Here is a 20,665-nt window from a genome sequence, read left to right as displayed (position 1 = left end):
AAACAATCGCATCACTTGTTCCTTTAATTTTGCTGAATTGATTTGAATCTATTCTATCCGACAACTTGTTCTCGTAGGTGTCCTTTCTCATTACACAAAAACCCACGCCTTTGTCATACGGTACCGCAACTAATCTATTACTCTTCAGATACTTTCGGGCCTTCTCAACGCCTTTGTCAGATGGTGTTTGTTTCACCCTTTTAGCATAGGCTTTTGCCACAGCTTCGATCTCACAAAGGGCCTCCCCGGGGACTTTACGATTTTTGAGATCCGATAGAAAGATGTCAATGTCGGCGAGAAAAAGCATCTTATTAAATTTATCCCTGACGGGATGCTTTGGCCCTAATGCCAACACTTGTTGTACCCAATTTGGTAATTCAACATCATCAAGAGCTCTTACCGAACCCTCACCTTGCTTCCCTAGAGGTCGGTCTTGCCTTTCTGATAGTTTCATTAGCTTCTTCTGATGGGTCTCTTTGACTGTTGCTGTTTGTCTTTATCCCCTAAGACTTAAATATTTAATTACCGAAGGCCAAAACTTCTCATCTACACCCCTCTGTACTGCGCCTCTCGCCCTTTCTAGTTTGACTAGAAGTTATTAGTTGTCGCGAGAAACTTGAGCATTACATGCTCAATTCGATTTTTTGAATTAAATTAGGTACTCACATACCGACACGACCTCTAAAATTGAGTAACTAAACTATAAAGCAACTCTAGAATTGATTGGGTAATTAGGTTTAACTCGAGAAGTTTTAAATAAGTAAGTTTTAACTCAAAAAACCAGTTCCACCTGGTCCACCTTTCCACCGAAGGTTCACTCTGGTCCACTCTAGTCTACTTCCTTTCCACTCGCGATCACTTTCTGTCTTCTGCCAAGAATACGACAGCTCTACTCTCGTTCGAATTAAGTAATGGAAATTGCGAATAGCAATTTCCCGCTGCTATTTTTGACTACTTTGCCGCGATTGTAGTTCGAATCTTCTGATCTTAGTTTTCTGAAATTTTTAGTTGTCGCGAGAAACTTGAGCATGACATGCTCAATTCGATTTTTTGAAAAATTGCATTTCACCCCAAAATCATGACTAAACGTTTTCTCAAGGTCAAACTTCAAAATATTACTGACTGACACAAGTGTATCACTAAGAAAAACAAAACACAATTTATTTCAAACGAACAAAAAATACTAAAAAAACAGGAAAGATCAGTAAGATTAAAAATAACAAAAAAACGACAGTTTATAGTTTGTTTTTGATTAAGATGTTAGTCGACCGTTTTATTTGTTGATTTTTCAGGTTGATATTTATCATTCCTGATCGAAAGATCAAATGTTTTGTCTGTTGTTTAGGTACCCTCCCTTGTGTGGTGTTTGAGCATTTGAGAATGTTAATGATAATTTTGCCGGTGACTAACGGGAAAACATCCAGAACTACTGTTGGGTATCTTAATCCCTTTTTTAGTATCGTTAGGGTACTATTTCAATAAAAGTGGGTGGTAGGGGACAAGAGTGGACCGCTCCTTTTGCACCCTCCATCGGTCGCAAATTTCCGGGTTAAAGATCTTATTTCGAATATTCTGAAGTCAATAAAGGCATAAGTTTGCCCTTTAACGTGTAATATTAGGTACATCCCATAGCAGACATGTAAGACCCTACTTTTCTCAAAAAATACAAGCTTTTGACCCAACTAATTTCCCCCAAAGTTTTGATTATCCGAAGGTTATCCGAAAAAAGAAACCACGTATTGCAAAAGTTTTTGTCACTTTATTTCAGAAAACTTAAAAATTTGATCGAAAATTTTTTTGACAAATTCAAAAACATGCTCGAAAGTTTCAATTACTTTTAAACACTTCCAACAAGAATTGAGAATAGTGTTTTTAAAAACTGACATAGGTAGTGCAAAAAAGCCAGTTTAGAGCAAACGCCTTCGTTGATTTTTAAAGACAAATGAACCAATTGGAATTATTTTTCGTACCATGAGTCGAAGTTTTTGCTCATTTTTTTGATCCATAACTGTTTTTAAGTTAATGGGTTTGGAGGAGAAATTTTTGAAATTGTCAATTGGGAGGGTTCAAATTTAAGGAACCCTCGAGCGGAAGTAATCTGTATAAAGTTTCAATTTATCCTACAAGGAACGTTTTGTGGATTTCGGGGAACCTTCCGGAGTGAGTTAAGCCCCTCAACAACCCTCCTTAGTAAAGTTTTGGGGCAACCTCCGAAGGAATTTAGGTGCCCTAGATGTCCTCGGAATTAAGTTAAGCCCCTAACAATCCTCCTTAGTGAAGACCAAAGGAACCCTCCGAAGTAAATTAGGTGCATCAAATACCTCTTTGGAACCGAAATAGATTTTGAATATTTTTTCTATCATTATTATGGTTGTGTGGTTGCCTTGAGCTTCTAAGAAGGACAGCTCCGGCAATCATGGTACAAATGAAGAAGACCTCGGTGAGTGTGCTAGGTCCGAAACACTCACTTGAGAAGAGAATCAATTGTTTCTTACTCTCATGCACTTGGACTGTTCGAGTCTGGGGGATTTTTTTAAAATCAGATCTTAAATACACATTTTTGATCAGAGGTTGCCTTGAGCGACTTCCTAGGACAGCTTGGGCATTCGCAAGTTATATAGAAGAAAACCTCAGTGAGTGCGATAGCAAAAAGGCTTTCACCTGAAACGATCAAGGTCCTAGGTTTTGTTCATTAAGAGTGTTCCAATTGAGGGAAATAATTTTCTTTAGGGTTAGATCTTACGTCATCCTCACTGATTTGAGCAGAATCAAGTTTGTCTCATTACTGGACAGACCCGGTGTTTAATCTTGAACAGAATTGCATTCCTAAAAAAATTGGAAAAATTGAGTATTGCGTCACTCATCTTAGAAAATGGAACGAAGGAACTCATCAGGTGAAACTTACTAAGATACTTAGGCCTAGGTAGTAGGCGAAAGTTTAAGCTGCGACGTAGCCAGTCCTCTGCGAGCAGTACCTCTGATGGTTTTGTTCATGACGCAACGAGCGAAAGGTGCAATGACCTTTTAGTGATCGGGATGAAACCAGGTAGCGAAAAAAACGTGAGGAAGAAACAAGTTCGCGGAGGGGGAAGAAACATTAAACCAACCCGACCAACACCATCACAGGGATCTTGAAGGATCCGGCGACGACTCTGATTAAGATAGAATTGAAAAAAGATAGGGAGGGACCTCAAAGCGTTCCGAGACTAAGGCAAGAGAGGAGCTGTTGCCTAAAGACTCGACTAAGTCAAAGACCAAGAGCGATACTCGGAGAAAAGAGAAATCCTCACAGGCTAAACAAAGCAAGAATGCGTTGATTTCGAGCATGAACCATAGGGAAAAAGGTGCTAGCTCAAATTCAAGAAAGAGCTTTAAAACCCTGTACGATGAACGCATGACAGCTACTCAAGCTAGCGGATTGTCATCTGGCTTCGCTCCTTTGGAACCAACGCACTCGGACACTAAACTTACTCCAAGCCCGAAGCATGAGAAGAGAAAAAACCGGTGTCCACTTCATTACTGAGACCAGTATCGGATGGCATTACGATGAGAGCTTCCTCGACATTTGATAGATGAAAGATTTTGATGGGAAGACAGTGGGATGGGACAATGGGAAGACAGTGCAGGGTTCGACTGGTGAAATGAATGGCATTTTTGCCGATTTTATGACATGTCTCAAAAAACTGCGAAAAGACATGACGAAGAGAATAGACAGAGTGGATGAAAGAGCTCAATTTGGCCCATAGTAGTAGAAGAGTGAGGGAGAGTGGTGGGGGGGGGGGGTGGTTGGTGACCCCCATGTATTAAGATAGGCTATAGAGTATCCGGTCACCAACCTATGTTTTAAGATAGGGAATAGATTTCCTATGTATTCAGATAGGTAATAGGTTTCCTATGTATTAAGATAGCAGGTTTCAGATGGTAAGATGGTAAGTTTCAGAAAAAATTTCGGCGCCCGAATTTTTTGAGCCCGATTTTGCCAATACTTGCGTTTCTTAGCTAGCTTCTACGGTTTAGATGTTTTGATTATTATTTTACAGGTTTGATTCAACGAGAAAACTATCTAAAGCTATACTGAAATCTAACAAAACTTCGAGAAAAAAATCATGTTTTTTGAAAAAAATTTTGGTTTTTGTGTGGAAATGTTTAGTTTTTTCGCAAAATTTTGGCTCGCATTATCTAATTGTTAGATAATACTGGTTAATTACGTGTAGGTTGTAAAATTAAGGTTATGTGTTCAGTTTTATTGGTAATTACAACAAAACTGGTAAGAGTTTTTGGGCAAAAACTTGGAGTTTTTGTCACAAAAATTGAAAATTTTTCATAAAAACTTTAAAACACAATAAGTTTTGTTGTAATTCGATCTAATTTATTGGATAATCTTACTTTATATCTACCTGAATTATGCCGAAAGCTATTGAAACTTCGAAAAGTCAACTTTTTGGAAAAAATTGCAAAAATTTCAAAGTTTTCGGAAAAAATTGCAAAAATTTCAAAATTTTTGGAACAAACTGCAAATTTTTGGAAAGAACTGCAAAAATCTCAAGGTTTTGGCTAGTTTTTTGTTGCTTTCGATCTAAGTTTAAAAAATATGGATATGTTTAGAGTTTAAAATTAAGCTCAAATTGTAATTCAATTGGCATCATGTTGAGACACTGTTACAAAACTTTAATAGAAAAATAAATTTTTCCAAATTTTTCACACAAAAAATTGAAATACGATAAATTTTAGCTTTATTTGAGAAACAAAGCGGGTTGTATAACGCTCTCAACATTAACAGGAAAGCTCATAAAAGCTGAATAGAAATTGAAACTTGCGGAAGATAGTGAAAATAACCGTAATTTTCAAGAAAGTAAAATAAAAATTATACAAATTTGTCAAAAATTTTCCATTTTCAACCTTTTAATTGGATAAAAAACTGATTTTTTGTCCAATTCAGTGAGATTTGAAATAGGACTCTCAATAAAAATGAACATTAAGAGCAATAATCCATAAAACTTCTAGATTTTTGCTCAATGATTAACCCAAATTTGTGCAAAAATTACAAATTCAGAGAAATTGTTCACCTTAATAGTACAGAAATTCAGATCAATGATAAAAAATGAACAATTAATTGCTAAAACTGACTAAAAATGAGATAATTTTTTTAAAAAATTTATTCGATATTGGCTCAAATTCAACAAAATTTTCTTCATAACTGATGATTATCTCTCTATTGCTTCTGAAACATAATTTTCACAATTTTCCGTAGAAATGTTCTATTCTTAAAGGTTATTCTTACTTTCTGCTTAAAACATGGTTTCGCTATTGACCACACTTTGCAAGAAAATTTAGTCAAAACTGGAGAATTTAGGGGGAAAATAGTATCAATCGAACCAACAATTTGCTAGCAGAGATGAAATTAGAACTGATACCGTCTGATTATTACGAAAAAAATTGTGAATGTTTTCCTCAAGTTTCCCTTGTTAGGTGCTACAGTAAACTATTTAAGCAAAAATACAACTTGTGGGATAAATAACTATCACTTTTTTGGAAAACATAGTCGTTTTTTCATGTTTTTTTGTAGAAATGCTCTATGTTTTACGGTTATTCCTGCTTTCTGCTTAATGCATGTTTTCGCTATTGAAGACACTTTGCAAGAAAATTTAGTCAAAAGTGGAGAATTTAGGAGAAAAATAGTATCAATTGAAAAAACAATTCGCTGGTAAAGACGAAATGAGAACTGATACCGTCTGAATTTTACGATGAAAATTGTAAATGTCTTCCTTAACGTTCCCTTGTTCAGTTGCTACCGTGAACTACTTAAGCAAAAACACGACTTTTGGGATCAATAACTATCACTTTTCTTGCAAAATAGTTATTAAATTGCTTTTTGTTTCTTATTTATGAGGGAAATTTTTTCAAAAATATCCAAGTGGGAAAAAATCGGAGCTGGTTGAAACATTAAAAAAATACGTAAATAATGAGAATATAATTGTGTTTTTACAATTTAAGAACAATTTAGGAGCAGCTCTATTAGTTATATTCTGAAAACCTCCGGAAATACGCAAGGGAACCTAGATCCTAACATCTACAATATCTCAAAACTTCTAAAAGAGCGCGTCTCAAAAAATTGATTTAGCAAAGGAAATCAAGGTGCAAACTGGAACAATTGTGTAATTTTCGGATTTTTATTAAGCAAAAGAAAACTCTATATAGTTAAAAACAAATTAATGAAATGTAGATCTTGAAAGCTGTTTCTGAGATATGCTTCATGTATCTTCTTCCAAAAGATGTCGGATTGAGTTTACTTTACAAAAATTATCCTCAAAACATCTCATTTTTCATATAAAGTACCTAATATTTCAAATGATAACAAACTTTTTTATTATGATAACAAACCTCGCTGCTAATATAAATCGTTGAGAATTTTTTTTTTGTCGGATTTTTTCTCAAAATATGGTTTATAAGCTAAATTTTAGTAAAATTATCTCAAAACTCCTAATGAAATAAAAATGAGTTTCTATCTCATTTTCTCAGTTTCTGCTTCATCTTCTATCTATCAAATTAATCCAATTTGAACAAAATTTACTTGAAAAATGAACTTTTGATGAAAAAATGTATCGTTTCAAGGAACGTTCAACAATCCGAGGCTGAATTAATACCATGAATCTTTTGCTAAACGTCTTTAAATGATTTTCTCTACTTGATAATTTTATATTGCTGTTTCAACTCTGAATTTCTACTTTGAAGTAAATTTTGGGTTGTGAATGATGTATAATTTTATCTTTAAGTTTTCAAATGCCAGCAAAACATACAGTTTCCAGGTCAGTTATCAATTCCTTTTCTAAAACCTTGAAAAAAAAGCGAAAAAAAAAAACATAATTCTCAGTAAATCAATTCCCAATATCTGTTACGCACTACTCTATGGTTACTTTTACAACCCCTAAGCAAGGAAAACTTTAAATTGGTTACTATGCAAAACCTTTCAATTTTTGTCGATGTTTCATAAATATCCACTTTTTTATAGTATTTCAACAAATTCTTAAGCACTCATTAGCGTATGTGATTCGCTTTTACTACAAATTTATTGCAACAAAATCTCCGCAAGCTTGCAACCATTGGAGTTTTTACTGTAGATTAAAGAGTTTCGGATTGATTTCCGTTGAAAGTTTCACGACAATTTGAACCCGATTGTTGCTGGTTTTATCATCAATCAGAACCTTTGAATATGACAGAACAAGAATAATGACAAAAAACTGTAAAATTTTACTAAAATTTTTTCAAATATAGTGTATAGACTTTTCAGATTCAGTAAAAAATTATTATGCAAAGTATTTTCTACTATGTTTTTTTAAAAAAATATATCAATTTTACCTTCTCTTGGAGTGTTTTTTGAGACTGCCGAGCACATACTTTAACATTATGTTGACACTGCTTCTTCTTGATATTATTAGTATGTCCCTCGCTGCTATATGTATAAAAGTTACAATTGGAACACTTTAAAACGTCACAGTGCTTTCGATGTCTTGAAGCATCTTTACGTGTGTATTCTCTTCCACATTCAAGACATGCAATTCTTTCATTTCTATTAATTAACGGCATCTCAATAGGAAAAAAAGAAAAAAATGGGAGATTTAGAATGTCCTAAATTTTCAGAAACGAAAAGTTGAATAACCTCAAAAATTGAATAAAAATGAATAAAAAAGCAAATTTCTTAAGCAATTGCTTTAAACAAGAAAGAAAATTAGAATGGATTTACTTTTTAACCTAGCTGAAGTAAAATTTATCCAATCTAACCATGGTACAGTGTTTTGCTACAACCAATCAGATAAAGAAATTTTTATCTTTTCTGACATCAACCAATCAGAATCGACTTTCAATGGTCATGGAATTGTCAATAAATTTTATGCCAATCAAAAATGAGTTCTACTTCTCATGGGTTTTTCAACAATTTTGATATCGTTTGTAGATATCAAGGATTTCTTCACAGGTAGTATTTGTGGTAATAACTAATCAGAATGAAGTATTCACAGACTGTAAATTACTTTGTAGATTAAAACCAAACTATGTTTATGAAACTTCCCAATCAATCAATTTAATTGAATTGTCCTAACTAACATATACAGTTGACACCAAAGTGAGAAAAATGAGATTTCTTGTCTGGTTTATATTGTTTTTTCGATGCTGAATTCAAATTTTGAAATTTCAATCAAAATTTTTTTCGTTTTGTTCTATTTGTAACCAGTGAAAAGAGAAATAACCAAAACATACATTTTCGTTGTTTTCTTTCTGGTATATTGTAATATAAACAACCAGAAGTTTTTAAAATTTGGATAGTCGATTAAAAAATAATCTGACAACTCTAGATTTTGCATTTGTATCAAATTCAAAACAGTAATCGAAATGATGTTCCTTATCTTCAATATTTGTTTCTTAGAATCTTCCATTTTTTTGTTTTTTTACTGATTGACCACTCAATTTGAGTTAGTTCTTCTGAATAAAAACATTGTTGATATATCTGGCAGTAGTCGTCTTTTCTGAAATCTCCTCTCCATCTTTTTAACAGAATTATTGAACTTTCTGTGTTTCTATACAAGTTAAAATTAATACAATCTCCATCGACGTCATCTGTCCGCCACTCTTTTTATTTTTTGTAGTAGTTCAGCCTTAAAATCTGATAAATTTTCATTTCAGACCTTGAAAACGCTTTTGATAGAAACATATTTTTTACTGAAATTAACAAAAAAATTTGAAAAAACTCGAATTGTTGAACCATTTTTACTTATTTTGTAATCAACATAAAATGTTTTTCGCTTATTTAGAGACTGATTAGTTTTAAGTTAGATCATGTAGCCAATCAAAACCTCAAATTAAGGCAATTGAAAACAACCAATGAAATTCAGAGTTTCGAAAAATAATAATAATGTTACAACTAACTACACAATTTGTTTGTAATGTTGTTCAATTAAGACAAGTTTTACTTAAATTTAGATAAAAGCAGTAATTAATTAAGTTTTTCTGTAATTTCATAAACAAATACTGGAAAATCTATTGATAATTGGATAGTGCTTTATGTCAATTTTGATTAAATTTTCATGTTTTGTCTGTTTTTTCCTCAGATATTCCAGCTCTAAATGTGCACTTCAGTGACAAAAGATAGTTTTGAACCATTAATATTTCAATGAACTAACATTCAAAACATAGCAAAGCATTACTGACGCTTACAATTATCAACAAATAAAAAGTCTCCCAAACATTGGGACAGTTCTTTGAATTCGTTCAAAGTATAGTTAACATAGGCAACTTGTTTCATTGCTTCATTCTCTTTTACAGTAAAGAGTCGAATCTGGATATAGGGTTGCTTGTTCACACTGTACTTCTTGATTGTGACCCACACCCTCCTCATGTTGTATGTTGCTTTTTCATATACTCTATTACAGATCTCCAGCTCCTGATCCATAGTTGATTCTTTGCCAGGTTTGGCTTCATATATAGGTACGGGTCCAACATTATTCCGGATTGTCGATAATGCTTCACCTTCTTTTTCACTAAGATAGACTTGTTGGGAACTTTCAAATTGTCCCAAATCGTTAATTTTTAATAGTTGAAAGCAGGGCTCAAAATAAAATTTCCCTTTGTAGGATTTTTGGAACCAAACAAATCTCCCAATTCTTGTTTGATTTTTTGAGAACTCAATATAAGTGGGACTATTGTCTTTTCTTGAGTACATTTTTGAAGAACAGACTGATCAGATGAAGAGAAATGAGAAAAATGATTTTGAGTTTTAATGAAAATGGAAGTAAGAAGTATGACTCATCGTGATTTCCATATATGGAAGTAATACCAAATATGGAATGTTTTATATGAATTTTGCATATACCGAAATTGCGTAGGCGTTACTTCTCCTATATAAATCAACAAATCTCAGCAAAAATCATTCTTCCCAATGGCTGCTGCTATGTGTCAAGCTCTTCCCAGCTTTTATTCAGATTGTTGTAAAAATCGCTATTTATTTCCGTTTCCAGTGATTTTTACGAAAAATACATAGTAACACATGATTATTGTGTCTCTACCCACAACTCCTAAAATTCTTTGGGAAATTGTAAGTTCCATTTGGTTTTAATAGGAATATCTTTTAGCCAAATTTTTCAGAGATTAGATAAATATGTATACATATATCAAGAAATTGACTGTCTTTACACTTTGTTCAAACACAGCTTCTAATCAAGTATTGTTACGTCAAGCGGAGAAATGTTCAATCAACTTAGACGAGCTGTTCAACATAACTTATGATGGAAAGGAGCCAAAAAGATGCCTAGTATTGCAAAGAAACGACTAATTCAAAAAAAATTCAAGAGACATTATTTATGTTCCAACCAGAAATTAGTTTCCACACAAACTCTTGGTTCAGCGTTTCTGGATAGAATTCGAAAAATTCAAAACTCAAAATATGAATCTGATTTGTTCAAGATTAATGATTGCTTTATTGATTGTCATGGTTCTGTGCATAGTGATTATGTAAGCTTTGTGATAAAATAATCAATTGTTTTCAAATGTGCTCTTAAAAGTTTACACTGATAAATTTTTTAAAAACTAAGTTTTGGTTCAGGAACACTTTATTCAAGTATTAAAAAAACCAATTACAATTAAATGGGAAACTTGAAAAAATGTGTAAAAAATCAAAAAATGAGTTAACTTTTGAGTTCCTTACTTTTTTCTCGAAGGTGACTTAGACAAATTCTTTTCCAAATTCTCTAACTCTTCTACTCTCGAGTTCTCTCCATTCCGAAAGATCTATGTAATTTGCTCACTAGCTTGGGACATTTTATTAAATTTGAGAATCTTGACAGTTTCGGTGCCAATTTCAAACTGGATTCAGTAACTCGCCCGTTCTATTATGATTGGTTTCAAAGTTTGAGATAGATTTCCGTTTGTTCTAAAAAATTCTTCTCATATCAGTAAAATGAACTGAACTGTGGGAGATTTTCAAATGAAATGAATTATTTATTTTTTCAGCTGTAGATTTTGCTGAATTTCTTATAAAAAAACTGAACTCTAAAATTTTTGCAACACTTGATTGACTTTAATTGTTTATAAAGGCTTTTGTAAAATAAGAATTTTTGATTGACTAAGGTTTTTCAAAAGGGAAGAATTTCATTGAAAATTATTCCTATTTTTTACAACCCTGGTTGCGTATCTTTATTTAAATTTGAAAAACTAGCAAAATAACTAAAATCAACAATTTTTTTTATCAACGTCACCACCTTAGAGTTAGTTCTGGAATTCTGATTGGTTAAATTTTAGTGATTTATTCTACAATTTAGAAGATTGAAAAAACTAGATGTTAATGTGTCTTTTACTGTTCTATAAAAGTTAAAATGTAATTTTTACTGTTCTATAAAAGTTAAAGTGTAATGACGTCATTTTCTCAGGTGGAATTACTTTTTTTTTACCTAAATAATTCAAAAGACACCTTCCTAACTCTGTAGAGGAATCATGTCAGACCCTCTGAATAGCTTTTTCAAATAGTTTTTCTTAAGATAATTGAGTATTTGTTACAAGGATTTTGTCAAAAATAATTTTTTCTAGCCTGAACAGTTTTTAACGTATAAATATAAATAAGTTTTTTTACCAGTACCAAAATTTCTCTCAAGAGTTTTTGCAAAATGCAAAAATAATCTAAGAATTTTTTTGGTAAAATGCACGTTTTTTCTTTGTTTTTTCAAAAGTTATGTTAAATTTTATTTTTATTTCTTAAATGATAAGGCAAAAAACGCAAAAATTTAGTGTAAAAAGCATGTTGACTTATTGCTTAGAAAACTTCTATATTGATGACTTTCATCGCTATTACCTATGTTAATACCTTGGTTAAAAGACATGCAAAAATTAGTTTTCTGAAGGATTAAATTTTGAATAAAAATTTCAAAAAGATTAAAATTAACTGTGCAAGAAAAATTGTAATGATTTATTTCTGCAACATGGGAAAATTGTTTCAATTTTTTGAAACGTATGCGAAAATTGTTTCACTTTTTTGGTACAAATGCGGCAATTGTTTCAATTTTTTTGGCGAAATGCGAAAAGTTTTTAAATTTTTTTTGACAAAATGCGAAAAATGTTTCAATTTTTTTGACAAGATGCGAAAATTGTTTCACTTTTTTTGACAAGATTCAAAAAGTGTTTCACTTTTTCCTACAAAAGCGAAAAATGTTTCAATTTTTTCGACAAAATGCAAAAAAGTGTTTCAATATTTTTAATCATATGTGAAAAATGTTTCATTTTTTTTTTGATGAAATGCGAAAAGTGTTTCTAAAAAATGCTAAAAGTGTGGAAGTTTTTTGACAAGATGCAAAAACCATTAGGTAACTTTTTACTTGTGTACAATTTTTTTAGTGTTTTTTCGAATACGTGTGTAAAAACTAATCGAGTTTCTTAACATATGTGCAAGTTCGGAGCATTAAATTAAGTTCTAATTGCTTTTTAATGGTTTATCTTGAATCTCTCATCTATTCTCATAATTAAAAGAAATTGAAGAAAATAATTAATTACAGAAAACGAAGTCAAAACCAAACAACATTTATTTACAAAAACATTTTATCAAAGAACTGTCGAGCAGCAGAAGAGTTCTGGAGGTTCTCTATAGAACGCAGAGCTAGACGAGGTTCCATTGCTGGTGGTTGTTGTGGAGCTGAAGTTGTCATTGTTTCTGAGAAACCCTCAACTTCATCTATTGGGATGGGGTTTTCGGCTGATCCTTCCTCCTCCCAAGGAAAGAGGAAGTCGTCGACTGGTTGAGCTACAAATCTTGAGTCAGGAATCTCCGGGTAGTTCATTCCCACATGATCAGAAACTTCCTTCATCATTTGCATTTCTTCAAGTTGGTTCTCTCTCATGGGTACTTGTGTCATATGATGTTCGTTGAAGTCCCTTCGCATCACTTCCACCATGTGCGAAACTTGGATTGGGATGTCCATTCGTGCCAGAAAAATCCAGAGACTGTTTCTCGCACTTGAATTTGCACTAGATCAGGCAAAAATTCTACAGAGTACATGAGATTGCTGTTTTGCACTGAGCAATCAATTGAGTAAAAGAGTAAAATAAGTTGATATTAAGATATTTAGAGCGGAGAGAGGAATTAGTTGACGGTAGTTAAATTGAAAATAAAATGATTTTTAGTTAGGAGTTAGGGGTACCTTCAACTCGAATGTGTGGGTTTGACCAATCAGAATTGATTTTCCTGATTTGGATTGCAGTCGTGTCCAATCAGATTTCAGCTTCCTCTTATGGGATTCTTTGATAAAAGTCGTGTCCAATTGGAAACAAAGCTCCATTTTGAGTATTGTCGTTTCCAATCACAAAAATATTCATTTTTGTTCTAGTTGTCGTATCCAATCAGAGAAACTTTTTAGGACTTAAATCTTTCAAATAAGTAAAAAAATACACAAAAGCAATTGCAAAAGTAAATGACCAAAAGTTGTTTGATGTAAAAACAAGAAATATTGCTGATGTAAGTAACAAAAGGAAGAAAATAATAAACGTAGCATCCCTACAATTGTTTTCATCAAGTTAATTGAATTTTTTGTATGTAATCAATGAGAACATGCTAATTTTTGAGTAGATAGTCAAGTTCTTTGATTTTGATGTAAATTTGGGAGGATAACTCATATTTGATGAATTTTTCAAAGCAAATCTCTGGAAATCTGATTCCAAACCGAATCAAGCAGGATTTTGAACTTCGAAAATCCTTAAAGAAATGAAGGAATAAAGAATGAAGGGGAGTTTTTACAAATTTGGGTATTGGATAGGGAATAAAAAGAGTTTTTGATATATTATCGTACGACTTTTTGATTAAATTCAAATTTTCGAGAACAAACAAAATTTCTTCCCTTGTGAGGTGTAATTCAGCCGTAAGTTTAAAACTTTGATACGCAATATGTGGATCAAAATTAAACTCTTTGATTGAGTAAGTTTCTCTGAAGAGACCTTTACTTAGTCGGATTACTCTATTTTGTACAATACGAACGTCCAAAAAATTATGAAAAAAGTAAGAGTCAACATCTATTTCATCAAAAAGAAAATCAATCAGAATTTGTACCTTTTTCTTGTAAAGAAAACTCGAGGAAGCTCAAATGTTTTTTGTGAAACATTTTTCAAATAATGATAAAGGTTTTTAAAAAATAATAAATAGTTCATTTTTAGAATAGGATGATTTTCAACAAACAGTGTTCCTTAAAAAATATTCAATTCTGATCGTTTGATATTGAAATTGTTGAAAAACCCATGAGAACTATAACTCATTTTTCAGTGGTGGGAATAAAATTTATTGAAAATTCCATGACCATAGAAAGTCGATTCTGATTGGTTGATATCAGAAAAGATAAAAATTTCATTATAATTAATGCTCGATTCTGATTGGTTGATAGCAAAATTTTTGAAAAGATTGGATAGATTGGATAAATTTTATTTCAGCTAGGCTAAATAGTAAATCCATTCTGATTTTCTTTCACGTTAAAAGCAATTGAATAAGAAATTTGCTGTTTTTATTCACTTTTATTCATTTTTTGAGCCTATTCAACTTTTCTTTCGTAAAAATTTGGGACATTCTAAATCTCCCATTTTTTTTCTTTTTCTTCCTATTGTAATGCCGTTACTTGAATTGCATGTCTTAAATGTGGAAGAGAATACACACGTAAAGATGCGTCAAGACATCGAAAGCACTGTGACGTTTTAAAATGTTCCATTGTAACTTTTATACATATAGCAGCGAGGGACATACTAATCATATCAAGAAGAAGCAGTGTCAACATAATGTTAAAGTATGTGCTCGGCAGTCTCAAAAAACACTCCAAGAGAAGGTAAAATTGATATATTTTTAAGAAAAACATAGTAGAAAATATTTTGAATAATAATTTTTTACTGAATCTGAAAAGTCTATACATTATATTTGAAAAATTTTTGGTAAAAAATTACAGTTTTTTGTCATTATTCTTGTTCTGTCATCTTCAGAGGTTCTGATTGATGATAAAACCAGCAACAATCGAGTTCAAATTGTCGTAAAACTTTCAACGGAAATCAATCCGAAACTCTTTAATCTACAGTAAAAACTCCAATGGTTGCAAGCTTGCGTAGATTTTGTTGCGATAAATTTGTAGTAAAAGCGAATCACATACGCTAATGAGTGCTTAAGAATTTGTTGAAATACTATAAAAAACTGGATATTTATGAAACATCGACTAATTGAAAGGTTTTGCCTAGTAACCAATTTAAAGTTTTCCTTGCTTAGTGGTTGTAAAAGTTACCATAGAGTAGTGCGTAGCAGATATTGGGGATTAATTTACTAAGAATTATGGTTTTTTTTTTGCTTTTTTTCTACGTTTCAGAAAAGGAATTGATAACTGACCTGGAAATTGTATGTTTTGCTGACATTTGAAAACTTCAAGATAATAATATACATCATTCTCAACCCAAAATTTACTTCAAAGTAGAAATTCAGAGTTGAAACAGCAATATAAAATTATCAAGTAGAGAAAATCATTTAAAGACGTTTAGCAAAAGATTCATGGTATTAATTCAGCCTCGGATTGTTGAACGTTCGTGTTTTTGCTTAAGTAGTTCACGGTAGCAACTGAACAAGGGAACGTTGAGGAAGACATTTACCTTTTTTATCGTAATATTCAGACGGTATCAGTTCTAATTTCATCTCTGACAGCAAATTGTTTGTTCAATTGATACTATTTTCCTCCTAAAATCTCCAGTTCTGGTTAAATTTTCTTGCAAAGTATATTCAATAGCGAAAACAAGCATTAAGCAGAAAGCAGGAATAACCTTAAAACATAGAGCATTTCTACAGAAAATCATGGAAAAATGACTATTTTTCCAGAAAAGTGATAGTTATTTATCCCAAAAGTTGTGTTGTTGCTTAAATAGTTTACTGTAGCACCTAACAAGGGAAACTTGAGGAATACATTTACAACTTTTATCTTAATAATCAGACGGTATTAGTTCTAATTTCATCTCTGTTAGCAAATTGTTTGTTCAATTGATACTATTTTCCTCCTAAATTCTCCAGTTCTGGTTAAATTTTCTTGCAAAGTATATTCAATAGCGAAAACAAGCATTAAGCAGAAAGCAGGAATAACCTTAAAACATAGAGCATTTCTACAGAAAATCATGGAAAAATGACTATTTTTCCAGAAAAGTGATAGTTATCTATCCCAAAAGTTGTATTGTTGCTTAAATAGTTTACTGTAGCACCTAACAAGGGAAACTTGAGGAATACATTTACAATTTTTATCTTAATAATCAGACGGTATCAGTTCTAATTTCATCTCTGACAGCAAATTGTTTGTTCAATTGATACTATTTTCCTCCTAAATTCTCCAGTTCTGGTTAAATTTTCTTGCAAAGTATATTCAATAGCGAAAACAAGCATTAAGCAGAAAGCAGGAATAACCGTAAAACATAGAGCATTTCTACAGAAAAACATGAAAAAACGACTATGTTTTCCAAAAAAGTGATAGTTATTTATCCCACAAGTTGTATTTTTGCTTAAATAGTTTACTGTAGCACCTAACAAGGGAAACTTGAGGAAAATATTTACAATTTTTTTTGTAATAATCAGACGGTATCAGTTCTAATTTCATCTCTGTTAGCAAATTGTTCGTTCGATTGATAATATTTTCCCCCTAAAGTCTCCAGTTCTGACTAAATTTTCTTGCAAAGTGTGTTCAATAGCGAAACCATGTTTTAAGCAGAAAGTAAGAATAACCTTTAAGAATAGAACATTTCTACGGAAAATTGTGAAAACTATGTTTCAGAAGCAATAGAGAGATAATCATCAGTTATGAAGAAGATTTTGTTGAATTTGAGCCAATATCGAATAAATTTTTAAGAAAAATTATCTCATTTTTAGTCAGTTTTAGCAATTAATTGTTCTTTTTTTATCATTGATCTGAATTTCTGCACTATTAAGGTGAACAATTTCTCTGAATTTGTAATTTTTGCACAAATTTGGGTTAATCATTGAGCAAAAATCTAGAAGTTTTATGGATTATTGCTCTTAATGTTCATTTGTATTGAGAGTCTTATTTCAAATCTCACTGAATTGGACAAAAAATCAGTTAATTATCCAATTAAAAGGTTGAAAATGGAAAATTTTTGACAAATTTGTATAATTTTTATTTTACTTTCTTGAAAATTACGGTTATTTTCACTATCTTCCGCAAGTTTCAATTTCTATTCAGCTTTTATGAGCTTTCTTGTTAATGTTGAGAGCGTTATATAACCCGCTTTCCTACTCAAATAAAGCTAAAATTTATCGTATTTCAATTTTTTGTGTGAAAAATTTGGAAAAATCCATTTTTCTATTCAAAGTTTTGTATCAGTGTCTCAACATGATGCCAACTGAAATACAATTTGAGCTTAATTTTAATTTCTGAACATATCCATATTTTTTTAAGTTAGATCGGAAGCAACAAAAAACTAGCCAAAACTTTGAGATTTTTGCAGTTCTTTCCAAAAATTTGCAGTTTGTTCCAAAAATTTTGAAATTTTTGCAATTTTTTCCGAAAACTTTGAAATTTTTGCAATTTTTTCCAAAAATTTGACATTTTTCGAAGTTTCAGTACGTTTCGGCATAAATTCAGGTAGATAGAAATTAAGATTATTCAAAAAATTAGATCGAATTACAATTTTTGTGACAAAAACTCCAAGTTTTTGCCCAAAAACTCTTACCATTGACTTACCATGTACAATAAAACTGAATACATAACGTTAATTTCACAACCTACACGTAATTAACCAGTATTAGTTAACAATTAGATAACGCGAGCCAAAATTTTTGCGAAAAAATTAGACATTTCCTCACAAAAACCAAATTTTTTTTTTCAAAAAACATGATTTTTTTCGCGAAGTTTTGTTAGGTTTCAGTATAGCTTTAGATAGTTTTCTCGTTGAATCAAACCTGTAAAACAATAATCAAAACATCTAAACCATAGAAGCTAGCTAAGAAACGCAAGTATCGACAAAATTGACCTCAAAAAATTCGGGCGCCAAAAATTTTTCTGAAACTTACCATCTTACCATCTGAAACCTGCTATCTTAATACATAGGAAACCTATTACCTATCTTAAAACATAGGAAATCTATTCCCTATCTTAATACATAGGTTGGTGACCGGATACTCTATAGCCTATCTTAATACATTGGGGTCACCAACCACCCCCCCCCCCCCCACCCCTCACTCTCCCTCACTCTTCTGCTACTGCCAATAAAACTAAGGAACGAGCTAGCTAATGCAAATTCGCAGGTTAAATATGACCAGGCTCTGCTGGCTCGGAGAACTGATCATATCCTGGCAGAAAGTTTGTCAGACGGCGGCTGGGATCGCGGCTGGGGGCAACCAAAACTTGAGCAATTGGTGTGGTCAGAAAGAGCGAACACAAAATTGCTTGAGAAATTAGAAACCTTGGAAAAGACTGGAAAAATAGGAGAAAAGGAAGCACCCAAGAGCCGAGGTCTGAAATTGAAACGATGAGAGTTGCATTCCGGAGCACGTTGCCAGAAAAAGAGTGGTAACGATATCAAGGGGAGCTTTGAAGAAAGATTGGAGACGTGTTGTCTCGAGTAGTTTTCATGGAAAGTACCAGAGTCATACGGCACTCAGCCTGTTATGAAGTTGGGACTGAATCAACTCATCATGCGCGAGGTTTTTGAAAAATTATTGAAACCCACTGAGTCTGACCGTCTGACCGAGTCAGTCACGGAAGATAATGCCGAGGAAAGTACATTCGTGATAGACAACCTGTGAAGAGAGCCAAGAAAGCGACACGAAAATTTAAGTCCACGGTGAGGGCAAACTTACGGGCAAAGTCATTGACTATTGACAAAACCCAAAGTAATGAACTCAAAAGCGAGCGGTTGTGGTTGTGACGTCATTGGTAAAAAATCCCGTCCAATTGAAGTGACACTGCCACGAATAATGGGTGCGAAAAAAAGAAAATCAGATCCCACCGATGCTGTTTGCTAGACTGATATCGACAGCTTCAAAATTGAGGAAGAATAAGAGGACCTTAGCGTATACAAGACTTGAGATAGGGGTCATCAGCCAGTGCGGATCTACAAAACCTCGTGGAATAATATAGCGCGAATGAAGTTTGAAGGACAACTCGTTTATAGCAGGATCACGATTATAGCAGGGTCGATTATGAGTAGTATGTGTTGGAGCAACTCAGCCGGGGGAAGGGGTGGGGGTTACTGACTTCCATGGACATAGGCTATAGAGTATCCGGTCAGCGCCCTTTATATTATTATAGGGAATAGATTTCACAATGTATTAAGATAGAGAATAGAGTTGGTAAGGCTTCATGGTTTGAGTGATGGTACGAGAATGGTAAGAAAAACGGTATTTTTTTGAATTTTGTGTGGAAATGTCTAGTTTTCGGGCACTTTACCTTATTGGTAATTATCATTGGTCTTTTACGTGGGAATAGATATTCCATTGTATTAAGATTGATAATAGATTTCAGAGTTTCAGATAGTGAGATGATAAATTTCGAGAAAAAAAACTTTTTGGTGTCCGACTTTGCCAATGTTTAAGATTCTAAACGTTTTCTTAATAAAATTTTTTTTAACCCAACGCAATGTTCGAAAAAAAATGTTCATTGAAAGGTTAACAACAGTGAAAAAGTTTAATTTACAGCATCGTATACTATTTTACCACATAATCTCTTATAATTTTAGAGATTTAGTATGCATTTTAGTTTTTTAATCTCCAAGTAATTTTGTCATTGTTTGTTTTGATCTATCCAGTATTTGATAGCCATGGGAACTAATTCTTAGAAGTTTCATTGTTTCGGCTACTACACCAGATAATGGATTTTCATCACCGGCTCGCCTAGAATTCAACAACTGACTGAAAAAACTGTTGAATACCTTAGGCGGTGTGTATTGTACAAATCGACAATCTTTAGTACACTGTACTCCAAAAATCAAGTAAAAGTGGTGTGATAAGTGATCCGTTGGTCAACTTGGAGCTCGATATCAACATTCTTTGAGGTTGTTTTAACAAATCGTTTTCTTTCGCAATTGTCTTCATATATTACCCAATATCGTTTCTGGTAACATCAATAAATTTCAAAATAAGTGGGAAATTGTAAAAATTTTGCTTTTAGCTCATCTGTAACTTTCTGATCGCATTGCAGGTAAGCCAACATTGTTTCATTTCTAATTTTTGCCGTAGTGATCCCACCAACAACACTCCCACTTTTCTTCTACATAGCCTCTTTATCTCGAATGTAAAATTTTCGACGCTCATCATTTTCCCTTTTCTTGGATCCTTGCTTGATATCATCATCAGTTAGGTTTGGTCTAGCTTTGTGAGTAGGGCAAAAATGGAAATAACAAACCATTGTTTCAAAAATAGTCTTCTAATCGTTGCAATAACCATAAACACTAAAACAGTATTTTTTTGTCTTTCTGTACTGTAGTAACTCTCAATTTTGCATTAAGATATCGCTGCTTGAAAGTAAGACATGACCATATTTCAAACGTTCGAACTCGATTTTGCATTGCCTTGAAGTTTTGTGTTTCTTCATTGTAGTCCGATCTCGTATACAAGCCATAGAATACACATAGAATAAGGATAGAGTTGACTAGCATCAATAGCAACGATTGCTTTACACAAGTT

The 20,665-nt window shown here is 32.5% G+C and overlaps 2 protein-coding genes across 2 annotated transcripts in view; one reads left to right on the top strand and one right to left on the bottom strand.

Moving 5' to 3' along the window:
* The window catches only part of LOC134843688 (deoxyhypusine hydroxylase-like), a 233,704-nt gene that overhangs the window by 73,022 nt on the left and 140,017 nt on the right, over positions 1 to 20,665 (bottom strand). The window lies entirely within an intron of this gene.
* The window catches only part of LOC134843687 (calnexin-like), a 160,404-nt gene continuing 140,052 nt past the window's right edge, over positions 314 to 20,665 (top strand). Inside the window, exon 1 of the mRNA XM_063859910.1 lies at positions 314 to 317. The gene's annotated coding sequence lies outside the window, so the exon portion shown is untranslated. The remainder of the gene's footprint in view (positions 318 to 20,665) is intronic.

This window comes from Symsagittifera roscoffensis, chromosome 4, assembly GCF_963678635.1.
Source record: "Symsagittifera roscoffensis chromosome 4, txSymRosc1.1, whole genome shotgun sequence".
Classification (NCBI taxonomy): Eukaryota; Metazoa; Xenacoelomorpha; order Acoela; family Convolutidae; genus Symsagittifera; species Symsagittifera roscoffensis.
This window is presented reverse-complemented; position numbering and strand designations above follow the sequence as displayed.